The sequence below is a fragment of the Dioscorea cayenensis genome, chromosome 20, assembly GCF_009730915.1.
Source record: "Dioscorea cayenensis subsp. rotundata cultivar TDr96_F1 chromosome 20, TDr96_F1_v2_PseudoChromosome.rev07_lg8_w22 25.fasta, whole genome shotgun sequence".
NCBI lineage: Eukaryota > Viridiplantae > Streptophyta > Magnoliopsida > Dioscoreales > Dioscoreaceae > Dioscorea > Dioscorea cayenensis.
Window position 1 is genome coordinate 6,376,830 of NC_052490.1, and position 18,406 is coordinate 6,395,235.

Here is an 18,406-nt window from a genome sequence, read left to right on the forward strand (position 1 = left end):
ATTCATATGAGGCATATTATGGCCAAATATCTTCGTCATCAGGGCTAGTATGCCAAAGTCAGTGTTCTGTTCTCAAGCCCTTACATCACCAGACTTGTCATGGAGATAGGATTATTAAACGCTATCAGGAGGCCGAGAAGCCCATCGCACTGACTCCACTTGGCATAGATGCTATTAGATTGATGGGGATGGTTTGGAGATGTGAACCAGGAGCGTATATGATGATCATATCCCCTTCTGAGATAGCTGAGGTTGAGGAAGACACAGCAGAGGGGTCACAACCCGAGTCTTTGGAGCTACGAGATAGAGCGAGGCCCGACCCAAAGGCTCCCCCTACGGTCAGGAGGCCCCCACTAGTTCGGATATTTTATCTACCTCGAGCCCATGATTGATTTGAGAGGCTTGAGAGTGCTGTAGCGGTACTACAGGCAGATCTGACAGAAGTTTGGGCTACACATGCCCCGTACCATGCCGAGGTGATGGCACGTCTCAACACCCTTCACTAGTTACTAGAGCGAGATGATGTCTCACCATTCATAATGAGACCAAGGACCACTCAGGCATCTCGAGCATCACCATCACCAGTGCTAGAACTAGTCGATCCACCTATTACAACATCTTCACCGACAGCAGCAGCTGAGTAGACAACGGATGAAACCGACGTTTGTTGCATTTTTCATTAATTTCCTTTATGTCTTCATATTTTATTTCAGTATTATTATTTGGACTTGTATACTCAGAAAATGATCTTCATTCTGAGTTTAACTTTTACTTTTATCTCGAGTTGTATTTCATTGCTTTACTTTTATATACTCAAGTTATTTTTATTTGTTAAGCTTCACTTAACCCCCTTGTGTATGCGTGCAAATGGTCTTATCAGTATGGAAATTGAGGATTATTCATAGACAGGGTCAATGTGCTTAACACTTGGCCTTGTGTGCTTCACAACCAATTGGAACTCAACTCCCAAGGATTTAGCTTCATGAAATGCACTACTAAGAGTTCAGGGGAGTATTATTGCAATTGCCCACTCCCATATATATTTTTGAGTGATATACTTTTTATTGTGCTTGCATGTATACATCGAGGGCAATATACATCATAAGTGTGGGGGAGAGTTCACATTACACATGTTTTATACCTATGCTTTGATTTTACATGCTCACATAGCCAATGGCGGTTTAACTTAATTGCAATGGTTGTATTATTAAGTTTAGGAGAATTTTTAACATTGAATTTTCTCATGCTCTAGTTTTTAGTTGAATTTCTAGGAATTTTTGCCCGATTAACACTTGTTGTACTACTCCCTCATTAAACTCTTTTGGAAACTTATGTTCGATGTTTGAGGGACTAATTAGTTTTGTTTCTTGTGTTATTTTGCTGAAAAAATGTATGTTGTTTAGTTTAATATTTAGGGTGGAAAGAGCTACCACCTATGAAGTATGAAGGTATTCTCATAAGTCATATACTAGTTATACCCTAATGAGAGAAAGAGCTATCTCATGGGATGAGTGAAAGCTACTACCCCACTAGAAAGAGCTACCACCTTGAAAGTGTGAAAGCCATTTTAGCGGCCTCTTTGGAAATGGCTACCTTAGAGGATGTGTGAAGCTACTACCATCTCCTTATTTTGTGTTGTAGATAAATAAGTCCCCTTAAACCTAGAACTTTGAGGAGTATAAGTTGGGTCGACTTGAGTGAGTTTACACACACTTACATGATTTTGGGTTTGTTGTCCTTTCTTATTCGAGTTTTTAGCCAGAGCAATGATTTCTCGTATTTAGTGTTGAAATTTCCCATACTTGTAAAATGCTTCCCTTGCATGCTTTGGTGAACCTAAGGCCCAGCACTTTCAATGTTTTCTTCTTCTATACTTTACTGTTTTATTTTTGCTTGGGGACAAACAAAAGCTTAAGTATGGAGGAGTTTTATAAGTTCTTGTGTGTTAAGAATGCGAAGAAGAATTCTTTTCTTACGATGAGCATTACTTTTATCAGATTTTAGCGCTAATACATGTATATTTGTGTTACTTTCGTTCATTTAGGGTTGTGAAGCCAAATATGAAAAAAAGAAGGCAAAGTAGATCATTAATGCACTGTTTGATAAAATCTTGGAATGAACAAATGTGAACACACAAGTTATGCTCGAGGATATGTAAATGTGTGCCAACCTCCATGTGTTCAAGCAATTACAATGATTTGGAGGGGCACTGATAAGTGCTTGTGTGATAAGAATGTGAAGTGTTCTTTCCATATGATGAGCATTACTTTTATCGGGTTTTGACGCTAATATGTGTGTATTTATGTTACTTTTATACATATAGGGTTGTGAGGGCCGAATATTGGAGAAAAGAAGCCAATGTGGATCGTAAATGCACCAATTGGAGGAAATCTTGAGAAGGTTCAAACACGAAGACATAAGTCGGGTTGAAATGCGAGAATGTGTGCCAACCTCCTCGTATTTAAGTTAGCACTATGATTTGGAGGGGCACAAGGGCAATCACATTCAAGCAGTCCGGCTTGTGTACGTATAGTAAGATCTCCACCAACATGTCCGTTATTGTGCAAGTTTACATTACCTCAATGAAAGCATGGATTCGAGAGTGTCTCGGGCCGATCTTGTAGTGAACAACTGTAACAAACAACATGGCCGTTATTGTTCACGACCGGCCGAACAAAAATCAAAAGCAGAGAATCCACAGGCGTGTGTTAATTCCACGCCGTGTAAAAAAATCCACAGGGCATCCGCAGGCGTGTGGATTCCCGATTCGACCATTTAAAAAGCCGATTTCAGCCCCGATTTCAGCATTCTTCTCTTCACCTTTTCCTCAACTTGAGAGGGCTTCAGCTAGGGTTTTTAGAGGTATTGGCTAGGGATTTAGATATGTTCTATGGCTCTGACATCGCGCTCTATTTGGAAGAAGATTAGTGGGAGAGCTTTCGTCGGCACCAATTCGGGCTATACATATCTTAGGCCGGACAAAGGGACCCTTGGACGACTAGAGGACTCTCCACAAGACCATCGCCATGACTTTCGAGGGAGTTTTCTATTGATTTTTTTACTTTTACATTTGATTTCATTGATTGTAATTAGCTCCATGGAGAGCTAAACTCCCAAGTGGGTACTTAGGTATTTGTGAACCCTAGAATGTATTCATTAAATTAAACCTCTTTATTATGCTTTCAATTAATTGATGTTTTATTTGAGTTCAAGTCTTGAATGCTTTATTGTATTAATACTCCCTTAGAGTGACACTAGGATTGAGAGTTCTTGTCGGTAACTCTTGTGAGTGAGTGACACACCACGAGAGTTAGACAAAGCTAGATTGGAGAAGGTTGAGAGGGTGAGTCGAGAGGTAGCCGAGCGTCCCCTTTTCCCTTTCGTGTGATTTATTCTACCACCATTTCTAAAAGTTCTTTGCGGTCATAGTAGAGTGAAAGGGCTTAAGGATGACCTTCCACTAGGACTTAGTTGCGGGTGCAACGGAGTGAAGCGTTGAAGAGATTCTAACACCTAGGGCTTAATCGTGGCTAGGGACCTTCCTCCTGGACTAAAGGGTTGGGTCTATATTTAGGAAAAGGATTTATCACTTGGAATCCCTAGAACTTATTGCAATTTTATACGAGTGTGAGGTTGAGAGGTTATTCAATTTCTCCTCCGGGACATGTATAGAGCTAGGCATGGTCGACCTTAGATTTGGGACCATGTATTTTAAGATCTCCATGACTCTTTATTACATCAATTAGAAAGTATAATAGAGGGTTCTTGGACTTGAAACAATTGTCCTAAGCGGAACAATATCCAAGTACCCCATTTATATCGATTACCTTACCATCTCCTTTACTTGTTCTCTCTTTCTTGTTCTTTTACTTTTGTCATTTCACGTCTTGTCACACATATCACTATTCATCTTTCACTTAATTAAAAAACAATTTAAGTGTTTTTATTCACTACTCCATGTGGATACGATACCCCACTCATCTGGGATTTTATTACTTCGACAAACCTGTGCACTTGCGGGACATACGCAAGGGCGTTGTCATGTTTTTGGCACCGTTATTGGGGTGTAGGCGATTAGAGATACTTTGAACTTTGTTTTATTAGCTATTCATTCATTCATTCTAGTTCATTTCTTCTTATTCTATCATAGTTCTGATTTCTTTTTATTTCTTTTCGGTGCAGCTCCGGGTTATGACCCGAGGGAACCCCTCAATATTGATTGAAGAAATTATATGCGTGTAAAACCGCATAGTGCAGGGTGTCAAAAGTAATAATACCCGGTGAGGAGGGTAGTCGAGATCCTCGGGGAATGGCGCTTAGAACCACCAAGATTGTTATTTAACTAGGATAAAAATATGTTGAAAGTGATGTGGAAACAAACTCAATGCAAATAAAAATACGAATAGATAAACAAGGCGCAAGTAAAATATAGGAAAGGCAATCGACGATAAATGGGGTGCCGGATATTGCTCCGCCTAGTACAATCATTTCAAGTGAAAAACCCTCTATTATGCTTCCTAATCAATGCAAGTGAGTGCGTGGAAATCCTTAATTACATAGTCCCAAATCTAAGGGTCAACTATGCTTAACTCTATACATGTCCCGAAGGAAAGTTGAAAAACCTCTCAACCTCGCACTGCATAGGGATGCAATAGGTTCTAGGGATTCAAGTGATAAATCTCTTCCTAATTGTATACCTAACCATTTGGTCGGTGGAAGGTCCCCTAACCTGATGAAGCCCTAGATACTAAGATCACTCAGCTGCTCACCCGTTGCATCCCAACTAAGCTTTCAAATGGTCATCCCTTAGACCATTCACTCTGTTGTGGCTACAAAGAACTCGGGGAATGGAGGTGAGAATCTAACACATCGGAGGAGAGGGGACGGCTCACAGCCTCGGCCAGGCCCTCTCTGCGCCTCCAGCTTAGCTTTGTCTAACAGTCAGTGGGGTGTCAGCTCACTCATGAGGTTACCAACAGAACTCTCGACCCTAGTGCCACTCTGGGGGAGTGTTCACAAAATCAAGCATTCAAAGTTTGAACTTACAATAAACATCAATTAATTGAAAGCATAACTAGAGCTATTCAAAGAAATGAATACATCCTAGGGTTCACAAATCGTCAAATACCCTACTAGAGGTTTAGCTCTCCATGGAGTAAAATACAATAGATAATGAAATCAAAATTATCTGATGCAATCCATGAATGAAAACCCCCTTGTGTTCGTGTCGAAGGTCTTATGGATCGGTCGCATCTTCTTCAAAGGTCACCTCATCTAACCCAGGGCACACCTCGCCGGATCGGTGCCGATGAAAGCTCCTACAATGGCTGTCTTGAGAAGGAAACACGGTGTCAAAGGCCGTCAAACCTCTCCAAAGCCTTGCCAAAACCTTTCCAAACCCTAGCCGCCGACGCCTCCAAAGATCGGGAAAGGTGGAAGAAAAGATATAAGGAAAAAGATAGAGAAATGCATGACTGAATCACGACTTTTAAAGAGATGGAATCGGACATCCACAGACTGTGGAATTTCCACGGCCTTATGAATTCTCTAGAATTCGATTTTCTACAGTACGTGAAACGATTAAAATACTACATGAACTACTACAGGTGATTTTGCTGCTAGATACTCCACCAAAATATTCCCAGATCCACTTTTTCATCGAGAGCTAACATAAACAGGCAAACATTTATGCTGTAGATCGCGTCGCTTTTTCAATAAACGGGTTCATTGGTGAAGATCTTGTTATTAATGCACAAGTCGAGATACGCAAATGTAGCTGCCCTTGTACCCTCCAAATCATTGTAATTGCTTGAATACATGGAGGTTGGCACACATTCACGTATCTTTGAGCCCAACTTGTGTCTTTGCGTTTGTTCCTTCCAAGATTTCATCATATAGTGCATTCGCGATCTACTTTTGACTTCTTTTTCTTAAAACATGAAGCTTCACAACCCTACTGCGCAAAAAGAACACAAAATACACATGTATTAGGGCTTAAACTGATAAAAAGTAATGCTCATTGTTAAGAAAGAACACTTCGCATTCTTAACACACCTTATCAAACTCCCCCACATTTAAGCTTTTGCTTGTCCTCAAGCAAAAATTAAACATTGTGCATAGATGGAGGAAATATTGGAAGTGCTTGGCCTTAGGTTCACCAAAGTATACAAAGTGAGCATTCTACAACTAAGGAAATTTCAACACTAAACATGAAAAATTGAGGCTCTAGCTAAAAAAACTTGAATAAAAAAGACAACAAACCGAAATCGTGAAAGTGTGTGGACTCACTCAAGTCAACCCAAAGTATACTCTTGAAAGCTCTAAGTATAAAGAGACTTGTTTATCTATAACAAGAAAGCAACACCAATTTCAAAAGGCGGTGGTAGCTTCACACATTCTCTAAGGTAGCCCTTTCCCCAAGCAGCAGCTGAGTGGATTTCACACTTTCAAGGTGGTAGCTCTTTCTAATGGAGTGGTAGCTTTCACTCATCCTATGAGATAGCTCTTTCTCTCATTAGGGCATAACTAGTATCCAACTTATGAGAGTAGCTTTATACTTCATAGGTGGTAGCTCTATTTAACATAATGCAAAATAAACAAGAAAACTATTTTGTTCCTTGTTTTCATTTTCAATTTTTCTTCAAAAATAACATAAGAAACAAATCTAAAACTTTAGTTTCCAAAAGAGTTTAAAGAGTGAGTAGTGCACAACTGTCAATCGGCAAAACTTCCTAAAAAGTCAAGCAAGAACTAGAGCATGAGAACATTCAATGTTAAAAATTCTCCTATACTCAAGAATACAATCATTGCAATTAAGGTGAACAATCGAGCAAGGTCCCCTTGCTTATATCCCGCCAAGTGTATGCGGGTTTGTCAAAGTAATAATCCCGGATGAGCGGGGTCAAATCCACGAGGGAGTAGGGAGTAAAGACACTTAATTCGATTCTTAGCTATGTGGAGTATCAACGAGTGATAAGTGTGGTAATGATTCAATTCTCAGAAATTAAAAGCAACAAGTAAAGAGAGCAAAAAGTAAGGAGGAGGCAAGGCAATCGATAAAGATGGGGTACTCGGATGATGTTTCACCTAGGATAATCGCTTTCAAGTGCAAGAACTCTCTATTATGCTTTCTAATCAATGCAATGGTGAGTCGTGGAGACCCTTACATACATAGTCCCAAATCTAAGGTTAACTATGCCTAACTCTATACATGTCCCAGGAGGAGAAATCAAAACAATCTCAACACCTCACACTGCATAGAGTTGCAAAGAACTCTAGGGATTCCAAGTGATAAATCTCTTCCTATATTTAGACCTAACCCTTTGGTCAGTGGAAGGTCCTAGCCACAATTAAGCCATAGATACTAAGATCACCTCAACGCTTCACTCCATTGCACGCGCAACTAGGCCCCAGAGGAGGTTCATCCCTTAGACCATTCACTCTATTATGTCCGTAAAGAACTCGAGAGCGGAGGTAGAATCTGTATCACGTCGGAGGAAGGGGACGCTCACAGCCTCTCGACTCACCCTCTCAGCCCTCTCAACCTAGCTTTTGTCTACGGCTGGTGGTGTGTCACTCGGTCCCAAGGTTGCCAACAAGAACTCTCAACCCCTAGTGTCACTCTAGGGAAATGTTCATACAATCAAGCATTCAAGGTTGGAACTCACAATAAACATCAATTTATTGAAAGCATAATAAAAAGTTCAATAAACGAATACATCCAAGGGTTCACAATCACCCAAGTACCCACTAGGGGTTTAGCTCTCCATGGAGCTAAGTACAATCAAAAGAAATCGAATGTAAAAGCAATAAATCCATAAAAGAAACCCCTCGATGGTCGTGTCGATGGTCTTGTGGAAAGTCCTCTACTCAAATGGTCAAGGATTCCTTACGTCCGGTATAGGATACGCCTCGATCGAAGCTCCCCTACCAACCTTTTCCTAATGGAATCACGATGTCGGAGCTGTAGAACCTCTCCAAAACCTTAGCCAATACCCCTCGAAACCCTAGCCGAAGCCCTCGTAGGAGTTGTGGAAAAGATGGAGAAAAGAATCTCAAAAGTCGGGGCTAAAATCGGACTAGTAGAGTAGGAATCGAGGCTGACTCCAGGCGTGTATGATGTCACAGCGCCCTGTGGAATTTCCACTGCAGGCGTGGATAATTTCCACCGCCTTGGTGTGGATTCTCATTTCTCTGATTTCTCGGCCGGTGTGAGCAGTCTTTGCTGCGCGATACTTTCTACTAGCTGCTAGGAAATACTCCCGAATTCAAACTTTTATTGAGGAGTAGCATAAGCGGGCACACGTTTCACGTAAGTAAATCACTTGCTTCTTCAATGATGTACATGTTGGTGGATCTCTTGTTGTTATATGCATAAGTCGGAGATGCTCAAAGTGTGTCGCCTTTGTGCCCTCAAATGAATGTGCTCAGCTCGAATCACGAGGAGGTTGGCACACTCTACCATCTCACACGCACCTATGTCTTGGCGTTTGAACCTTAGCAGATCTCCTCCAAAATAGGTGCATTATGATCCCACATTAGCCTATTTCCTTCATACTCGGCCTCACAACCATACCTGCATAAAAGTAACATAAAAACACACATATTAATTTAAAAACCTAAGAAAAGTAATGCTCAACATAAGGAATGAACTCTTCGCATTCATATCACACAAGCACTTATCAACAGCCATTGGCTACGTGAGCATGTATGTTAATCAAAAACTTGGCTGTAAAACCTATGTACAATGTGAACTCCCCACACATAAGATGTACATTACCTTCAATGTACACATGAAAGCTACTGATAAAAAGTAATACAATTTAGAACACATGTGGGAGTGGGCAATTGAAACAATACTCCCTTGACTCCTAGTGGTACGTTTGATGGAGCTAAATCCTTGGGAGTTAAATTCCAATGGGATGTCAAAGCACACACGAGCTTGGCCAGTATCTATAACTAATCCTCAATTTCCATCTGATAAGACCATTTGCACGCGCTCGCAAAGGGAGCTTCATGAAGCTCAATAAACAAAAACAACTCGAGTATATAAAAAAAATAGAGCAATGAAATACAACTTGAGACAAAACTAAAAGATAAACTCAAACGGAAGATCCTTTCTGAGCACACAAGTCCAAAATAAAATACAAAAATAAAATGACGAAAAATAAAACGGAGAAGTTAAAAGGCGCCTCAGTGTAGGTGTCAATTCTTTCGGTGCATCCATTATCATTGCTTGGTGAAGATGAGAATGAGAGACTAGAAAATGGCCGGAAAACTCAAGTAACAACCCTATAAAATGATGGTGAGAGGTCAGGAGAGTGTAAAGGTGTTCTTTGAGTGATTAGGAGTGTAAAGATGAAGAAAACTGAAAAGATTTTAAAGAAAACCTGCGGCTCTTGAGTTTTCGTGCATCCACAAGTGATGTGGAAGTACCCACGCCGATGTGACTACTCTAGGAGAGACTCACATGGGCGGGGCCTGCGCACTGGCTTCTCATCCAACAGGAGCAAATTCTCTAAGTGTTTCACACGCCGTGCAGACAATTCCACTGCAGCCGCGTGTCCTTCTTGGCAATTCACGAGGACGAGTTGCACACCCTGTGTCTTCTCGGGATGGAGGAGAAATTCTGCATGAAACACACACACCGTGCGAGAAATTCCACCGCAGGCGTAGGCCATCACAAGGTCGCTCCACGAGGCGAGTCCCACGCCCTCTGTCATTTGTCTCTGGATGAGCTACGAGCGAAAATGCTGCGCTTGCGTGCAAAAATTCCACATGGGCGTGTGTTTTCTCTAGACACTTAGAAAACTTTGTAGGCTGTTTAGAAAATTCCAGAACACAAATATACACTCAGAGCCTGCCTAATAATGCAATTTTAGCCAGAGAAAACACAAAAAATACGCTCAAACGACCAAGATTCTTCACCACACACGATTAGGCACATGATAACACCACAATGTCCATAAGAAAATCACAGCGAAAACATCTAAGAATCATGATCCCAACACTCAAGGCCTTATTCATAAAAATACTAACTAAAAACTAGAAAAATATTAGAAACTTGGGTTACCTCCCAAGAAGCTCTTGTTTTACGTCACTTAGCTTGACGTACCTCTTCTTTACCTTATGGAGGCTTGAAAAGAGTGTATTCCTCCCGACTAGACATTGCATAGCTACTTCCTTTAAACCAATAATCTACTTGCCGTGGTGAAATATTTGTTGGAGAGTCCAACCATCTTGCCTTTGGCCTCCAAGGAAATGATGAGCGATCCGCAAGTGCACGGAGTCATCAAGTAATACCCCTCGTGCGAGCACGAGAGGGTCGTATTCCCTGGGCCCAAGAATCTACTCTTACTTCCTCTTTGCGTATTGCCTAGCCGAATGATTCGAAGGGTTTCTCTAATCTATTACTTGAAATAAAAGAACTACAAATGGAGTCTATGATAAGGTAGGGGTATAAAATCGGGGAAAAGAAAATGGTCACGGATGCGGATTCCCTAGGGGCTACTAAAGTGCAAAAGGATGCTAAGAATGTCATGCAATTGAAGGTTTGGACCTAGAGATTTCCTAAATTAGATCAACCCGATGGTCACGGCAATTAACCCCTAATCCGGTATAAGTATTGACACGAATTTCTTCGATCAAATCCTCATATGTGTATCATTAACAAGTGGGAAATCCTTAATTAGGGGCGGAACACAACTTGGTCTAGCCTTAATGGTGGAGGGTGCTGAGAATACCCGATGGTCACGGCGTATTCATACAAGAATCCCTTCCAAACTTGGTGTGTCTAGTACAAGAGGCGATGGTCACGCTACCAAGTATAACCTAGCGAGTTGGTTTCTAGAGTTCTCATGTAAGCAACACATCAAATGCACCAAGAATGAATCACAAATACACAACAATTGCAATAGACAAAAATTAAATCATCCAAATACAAGTTCACCCCAAGGTTCACTGGCATCCGGTGACCTTTGGGGTCTACTACATCCATGCGAACAAAAACAAGCAACAAGTCCATGAAAACAACTACAAATGGCATAAGAAAACTCCCTCAAACAATAGAAGTAGGAAGACAAGCCAAGCTAGGTAGAAATGCTTCCATGGACTGACTGCGATGAGAAGCGGCTTCCCTCAGTCGTCTACAAACTCCCAAAGAAGAGATCGAGTGAAGATCTAGCCAAAACCGAGCTTCTCCCTTTGATTTCCCTTCTCCAAAAAGCGTGTGATCTTGCCTCCTAAAGGCTGGGTGAAAATCGGCTCCAAGAACTCCCCAAAAACTCCTCCCTTTGCCCTAGAAAAAAATCGGTTTCATTTATATACGTGTCGGGTCCATGCGGGCGCATGGAGCCCGTGAAGCTCACAGCCAAATGCCCAGAAAACATGCCGGTGCTACAGTAACCGAGTATTGAGAATTTCCAGCAAACCTCATGGGCACCCATGCGGGCGCATGGAGCCCGTGAAACTCACAGCCAAATGACCGCAGCAAGAACAATGACCTGCTACAATACCACTACAGTGCTTGGACCCCAAAAATGCCATTTTTGGTGTCAAATTCATCCGATTTACATTTTTGAGCATCGTTCGACTCATTTAAGACCTGCAACACCGAAATAACCAATTTAGACATAAAAGGGGCATCAATTCGTTAACATATTCACAAATGATACAAGATTAATACATATAAAATACATACATTTAGGCGTTTATCAGGAAACAATTTAAGTCGGGAATTATCCAAGCTTAGCACAGGTGGGTCATTCGATGGTTTCAATCTCCTACCCACATCTTCTCCCAAACCCAAAATTTCTTTATAGGAGGCTTCATGACATCTTAGTGTGGTCTCAATATTTTGGATGTAGACATCGGATGCTTCAATGAAGTTAGCTAATACTCTTTGCAACTGAAGTGAATCCTCTACGAGTATCTCACCCTTTTGACATTCCTCTTGAGGGGCTTCCCAATATTGTCCATCACTATTGCACAAGAAGTTTGGGTAGCCCTTTTCAATTGGATGATATGTGTTGCAACCAGGAATGCTTTGTTGTTGTGAAGCAAAAATTCTATCAACTTTTTCATTCAGAGCTTCAACTCCAAAATACAGAGCAATAAGCCGATCAATCATCATTTAAACTCATTACAAGAAAAGGTAAGACATGACAAAAGAAAATAAATGAGCATGATGGAAGAATAAGAAAGTGTGAAATAGAATGAATAATAAATATTCAAAATAGCAAAGTAAAAAGTAATTCTAAACGCCTATTCCCTAGCAACGGCGCCAAAAACTTGACACGTCCCAATATGCGTGTAAACCGCAAGTGCACGGGTGTTGAAGTAATAATACCCCGGCGAGAGGATAGTCGAATCCTCAGGGAATAGTGCTTAGAACCACCAAGATTGCTATTTAACTAGAATGAAAATATGTTGAAAGTGATGTGGAAACAAACTCAATGCAAATAAAAATACGAAAAAGATAAAGGAGGCGCCAGTAAAAGATAGGAAAGGCAATCGACGATAAATGGGTTACCCGGATATTGCTCCGCCTAGGACAATCATTTCAAGTGAAAAACCCCTTTATTATGCTTCCTAATCAATGCAAGTGAGTCATGGAAATCCTTAATTACATAGTCCCAAATCTAAGATCAACTATGCCTAACTCTATACATGTCCCGGAGGAGAGATTGAATAACCTCTCAACCTCGCACTAGCATAGAATTGCAATAAGTTCTAGGGATTCCAAGTGATAAATCTCTTCCTAATTGTAGACCTAACCCTTTGGTACATGTGGAAAGTCCCTAACCATAATTAAGCCCTAGATACTAAGATCACTTCTGCGCTTCACTCCGTTTGACCCGCAACTAAGCCCCAGCGAAAGGTCATCCCTTAGACCATTCACTCTATTGTGGCTGCAAAGAACTCGAGGAATGGAGGTAGAATCTAACACATCGGAGGGGAAAGGGACGCTCCTGTACCTCTCGACTCACCTTCTCAGCCCTCTCCAACCTAGCTTTGTCTAACACTCGTGGTGTGTCACTCACTCACAAGGTTACCAACAAGACTTCTCAACCCTAGTATCACTCAAGGGGAGTATTCACACAATTAAGCATTCAAAGTTGGAACTCACAATAAACAGCAATTAATTGAAAGCATAATAAATAGATTCAAAGAAATGAATACATCCTAGGATTCACAAATACCCAAGTGCCCACTAGAGGTTTAGCTCTCCACGGAGCAAAATAGAATAGATAATGAAATCAAAAATATAGAGATGCAATCCATGAATGAAAACCCCTTTGTGTTCGTGTCGAAGGTCTTGTAGATAGGTTGCGTCTTCTTCAAAGGTCCCCTCGTCAAACCTAGGACACACCTCGTCAGATCGGTGCCGACGAAAACTCCCCCAATAGCTTTCTTTTGAAGGAAATCCGATGTCAAAGGTTGTCAAACATCTCCAAAGCCTTGCCAAAACCACTCCAAACCCTAGCCGCCAGGGCCTCTAAAGATGGGGAAAGGTGGAAGAAAAGATAGGTTAAAAGATAGAGAAATCGGGCCTGAATCGCGGCTTTTAAAGGGCTTGAATCAGACATCCACACGGGTGTGTGGAATTACCAAACACCCCTGTGGAATTTCCAAATAGGCGTGTGGAATTTCCACGCGCCCGTGTGAATTCTTTGGAATTTTGATTTCCGGCCAGCTGTGAACAGTAAAATGCTACATCACTGCTACAATGATTTGACTGTAGTAACTTGCTACAGTACTCCGCCAAAAATACTCCAAAATCCACTTTCATCGAGGCAACATAAACGGGCACACATTTATGCCGTATATCGCGTCGCTTTTTCAATAAACGGGTTCATTGTTGAAGATCTTGCTATCAATGCACAAGTCAGAATACGCAAATGCGACTACCCTTGTGCCCCTCCAAATCATTGTAATTACTTGAATACATGGAGTTTGGCACACATTCACGTATCTTTGAGCCCAACTTGTGTATTCGCGTTTGTTCCTTGAAAGATTTTATCAAATAGTACATTCGCGATCGACTTTTGGCTTCTTTTTCTTAAAACGTAGCTTCACAACCCTACTTGCGTAAAAGAACACAAATACACATGTATTAGGGCTTAAACATGATAAAAGTAATGCTCATTGTAAAGAAAGAACACTTCGCGTTCTTAACACACAAGAACTTATCAAGTGGCTACACTCATTACCTAGAGCATCGATTACCACATCAGAGGAGATGGTAGAAGCTTTTCTGGCCCGTTATTTCCCTTCCGGAAAATTTATAAAGCTTAAGAATGAGATCTCATCCTTTATATAGTCAGAATTGGAGTCTCTATTTCAGACGTTTGAAGGTTTAAGGAGCTCCTGAGAAAGTGCACGCAACACGGATTCCCAGAATTGATGATTGTTCAGACCTTTTACAATGGGTTGAATCTGAGTACAAGGCAATTCTTGGATGTGGATGCAGGAGGTGCCTCCGTTAGCAAGCCCCAGGTGAGGCCCATCAGCTAATTGAAGAAATAGGGTTAAATAGCTCCCAATGGAATGCTAGGAAGAAGAAAAAGGTAGCCGGGCTCCATGAGATAGATACAGTAACTTCATTGGCGGCTCAAGTGGAATCATTGAGTAAGAAGTTAGATCTTCTAACTTCGAATAGAGTGTCGTCCGTGACTACTTGCACCAGGTGTGGTAGAGGACATGCTTCCTTCAATTGCCCGATCTCAATTGGTGATGCATCTTTGTTGTAGAATGTTGATTTTGTGGGTAATGCAATGAGGAACCAAGGGAATCCATATAGCCACAGCTACAATACGGGTTGGAAGAATCATCCCAATTTTTCGTAAAGTAACCAAGGTCCACAAAAGGCCATGGGGCCATCGGGTTTCCAACAATAACAAGCCCCAAACATGGGAAACTGAGTTTCAAGTTTAGAGACCCGAATGACCGATTTGGAGAAGGATTTGACTAGGTTTGTGCAATCGTTAGATACAAGGTTTCAATCAGTCGAGGCTACACTTTGCAACCACACCACCTCTTTGCATAATATTGAAAATCAAGTGGGGCAGATTGCGAAGTCTCTATCAGAAAGGCCACAAGGAAGCTTGCCGAGTAATACCAAGACCAATCCTATAGAGCATGTGAAGGGATCACTTTGAGAAGTGGTCGTGAGGTTGAAGGTAGGCTACCAAGTAAGAGGCCTAGTGAACACGCACCCGAGGTTATAGAGGTTGAGGAGAGAGCAAGCAAAGAGAAGGAGGTGGTACCCCCGCTTTTCAAGCTAAAAATCCCTTATCCCTCTAGATTGTAGAATGACCAAGAGGATGAACAGTACAAGAAGTTCCTGAGTTTGTTCAAGAAACTCTACATTAATATTCCTTTTGTTGAGGCATTGAGCCAAATGCCTAAGTATGCAAAATTCTTGAAGGACTTGTTGACTAACAAGAGAAATTTGGAGGAGAGTGCTTCAGTGATCTTAGATGCGTCTTGCTCAATGGTGTTGCAAAAGAACATGCCGAACAAGAAGAAAGACCCGAGAAGCATTATCATTTCTTGTAATATTGGCAATTTGGGTGAGGAAATGGCATTGGCTGACTCATGAGCTAGTATCAGCGTCATGCCATACACCTTTTTTCAGAAGCTAGGCTTGGGCGAGCCTAGACCCAGTCGGATGACTTTCCAATTGGCAGATCGAACGTTGAGATATCCAAGGGGTATCATCAAAGATGTGCTTGTTAAGTTGGACAAATATATTTTTTCTATAGATTTTGTGGTGCTAGACGTCGATGAGGATGCGGATGTACCTATGATACTTGGTAGACCATTCTTGCAAACTTCTAAGGCATTGATTGACATAGACGGCAGGGAGCTAACATTGAGAGTTGGAGATGACAAGCTCACATACCGCCTTGCTGAAGCCATGTGGCACTCTCTTGATTTTGATGATACTTTATATTTTCTAGACACTACTAATTAAATTGATGTTGAATATATCCAAGAAATGTTTAATCCGGACCCGTACGAGGGTTTGTTCCACCAAGAGATGGAAAATGAAGAAGTTATGGAGCTTGGTTCGACTGAAGAAGTACCATTTACTCCAGGGATCCTGAAGAAGATGCTCTAAAAGATAAAGTGGGCGAGGAGAAAAAACTGGAAATACTCGAAGGTTGTTGGAGATGCGCGTGAACCAAACTAATTGGATGAACCTTTGCTAGGTGGTCCCAAGCCCGATATTTCACCCTCTACCTTCAAGAGACTTTGTTCATCATGCTTTCAAGCTATGGGTAAGAGGGCAACCATAATCTATGAACCCCTGTGACGTAAGACAAGGTACGTCAAGCTTAGTGACGTAAAACAAGCGCTTCTTGGGAGGCAACCCAAGTGTTTACTGTTTTCTTAGTTTGTAGTTTAGTGTTTGCATGAATAAAGTATTGAGTATTGGTGTCTTGATTTTTAAATGCTTTTGCTGTGTTTTATTGTGGGTTTTTAATGTAATCGTGTGTTTTCATGTGGATTTGGTGAAGTTTTGGCCACTTGACCTAGTTTCTCATGTTTTTCACTGGTATAGTTTGCATAATAGGGCAGGCTCTGAGTGTGTAAATATGTTTATGAATTTTATGCAAAGCCTGCAGGGTTTTTAAGGCATCCAGACAAAATGCACGGGATTTGTACAGAGTGTATAAACATGTTCCCATGGATTTGTACTGCGAGCTCATCCAGAGAAAACACAAGGGCGTGGACGCGCCCCTGTTAGTGACCTCGTAACTTTCCCATGCCCGTGGGTAATTTCCTGATAGGCATGCATTTTCCTGCAGAGACTTCGCAACTTATACTGAGAGCACACATGGGCGTGGACTCGTCCCTGTGGGTGAACATATGAAAAACGCACGAGCATGGGTAATTTCCGCACGCCCGTGCGAAACTCTGCAGAAGAGCTTTCTCCATCACAAGAGGGCACAGGGGCGTGCCCTTGTCCATATGAGTTGGTCCTGTGAATGTCCATGCCCGTGCAGAATTTCCGTGCGGGCGTGTGAAACACTTAGTGATTTTTCTCGCTTGGACAGAGAACCCACAGGGGCGTCGGTATTTTCCGCACGCCAATGTTGTTCCATTCAGAGATATTGAGTGATATCCTGAGAGCTCACAGGGGCACGTGTCTACCCTGTTGATCTCCCCTGTGGAGGTACACGGGCGTGGGTAATTTTTGTAAGCCCGTGCGCATGTACTGAACGACAAGAGGCCCGAGATCCTTTTAAAGGATCACTGTTCCTCTTCATTCTAACATTCTCCATTCATCTGAGAGCACTCTCACATCATTTCCCAACCTCACATTGCCTATTTGGAAGGAATTTTACTTGGATTTCAACATGATTCAAGGTTTTCAATCTCAGCTCATCGGTAAGCCCTATCTTTTGTTTTCTTCGCTAATTCTTAATTTTAATTGAAGAAACTTGTTAATAATTTTTTGTTTCTACAACTAGAATGATTATGCATGTTAGAACAAAGTTAGAAGCTATTTAAAGGTGTATTTTTGGATTTCTGATGCGCAACAATGCATTTTTCACGCCCCGCGGATCCACACGGGTGTGTGGAAATTAACTAGTTTGATCGATTTTCTTTCAAAATTTGTAGATTATGGCACCTCGGTAAAAAGAACATTATCCGATTATGCCGGACCTTCAGTGTTGGGGACACAATCGAGAATTGTGCATCCCCCGATTACATCTCAGAACTTCGAGCTGAAGCCGGCATTCATCCACATGCTGCAGCAATCCGTACAATTCAATGGTTTGGCCGATGAGGATCCAAACAGTCATATAGAGAGCTTTCTCGAGGTGTGTGATATTCTGTAGATAAATGGGGTGACGGAAGATGCCATCAAATTGAGAGCCTTCCCATTTTCCCTAAAAGGGAGAGCGAAGCAGTGGCTACACTCATTACCCAGAGCGTTAATTATTACTTGGGAGGGGATGGTGGAAGCTTTTCTATCCCGTTATTTACGTCCCAGAAAATCAGCAAAGCTTAGGAATGAGATCTCATCCTTTGTTCAGTTGGAATTGGAGTCTCTATTCGAGACATGGGAAAGGATCAAGGAGCTCCTGAGAAAGTGCCCGCAACAAGGATTCCCGGAATGGATGATTGTTCAAACCTTTTACAATGGTTTGAACCCGAGTACAAGGCAACTCTTGGATGCGGCAGCAGGAGGTACCTTAGGTAGCAAGACCCCCGATGATGCCCGTCAGTTGATTGAAGAAATGGGGTTAAACAGCAACCAATGGAATGCTAGGGAGAAGAAGAAAGTGGTCGGTCTCCATGAAATAGATGCGGTAACTTCATTAGCGGCTCAAGTGGAAAATTTGAGTAAGAAGTTAGATCTTCTAACTTCAAATAGAGTGGCGGCCATGAT

The 18,406-nt window shown here is 41.7% G+C and overlaps 1 non-coding gene across 1 annotated transcript; it reads right to left on the reverse strand.

Annotated features, from left to right (window-relative positions):
• Nucleotides 1-18,017: 18,017 nt before the first annotated feature.
• Nucleotides 18,018-18,124, reverse strand: LOC120252251. Its single transcript, XR_005533796.1, has one exon. It is a non-coding gene; the product is annotated as a small nucleolar RNA R71 (small nucleolar RNA).
• Between the last annotated feature and the right edge of the window lie 282 nt (nucleotides 18,125-18,406).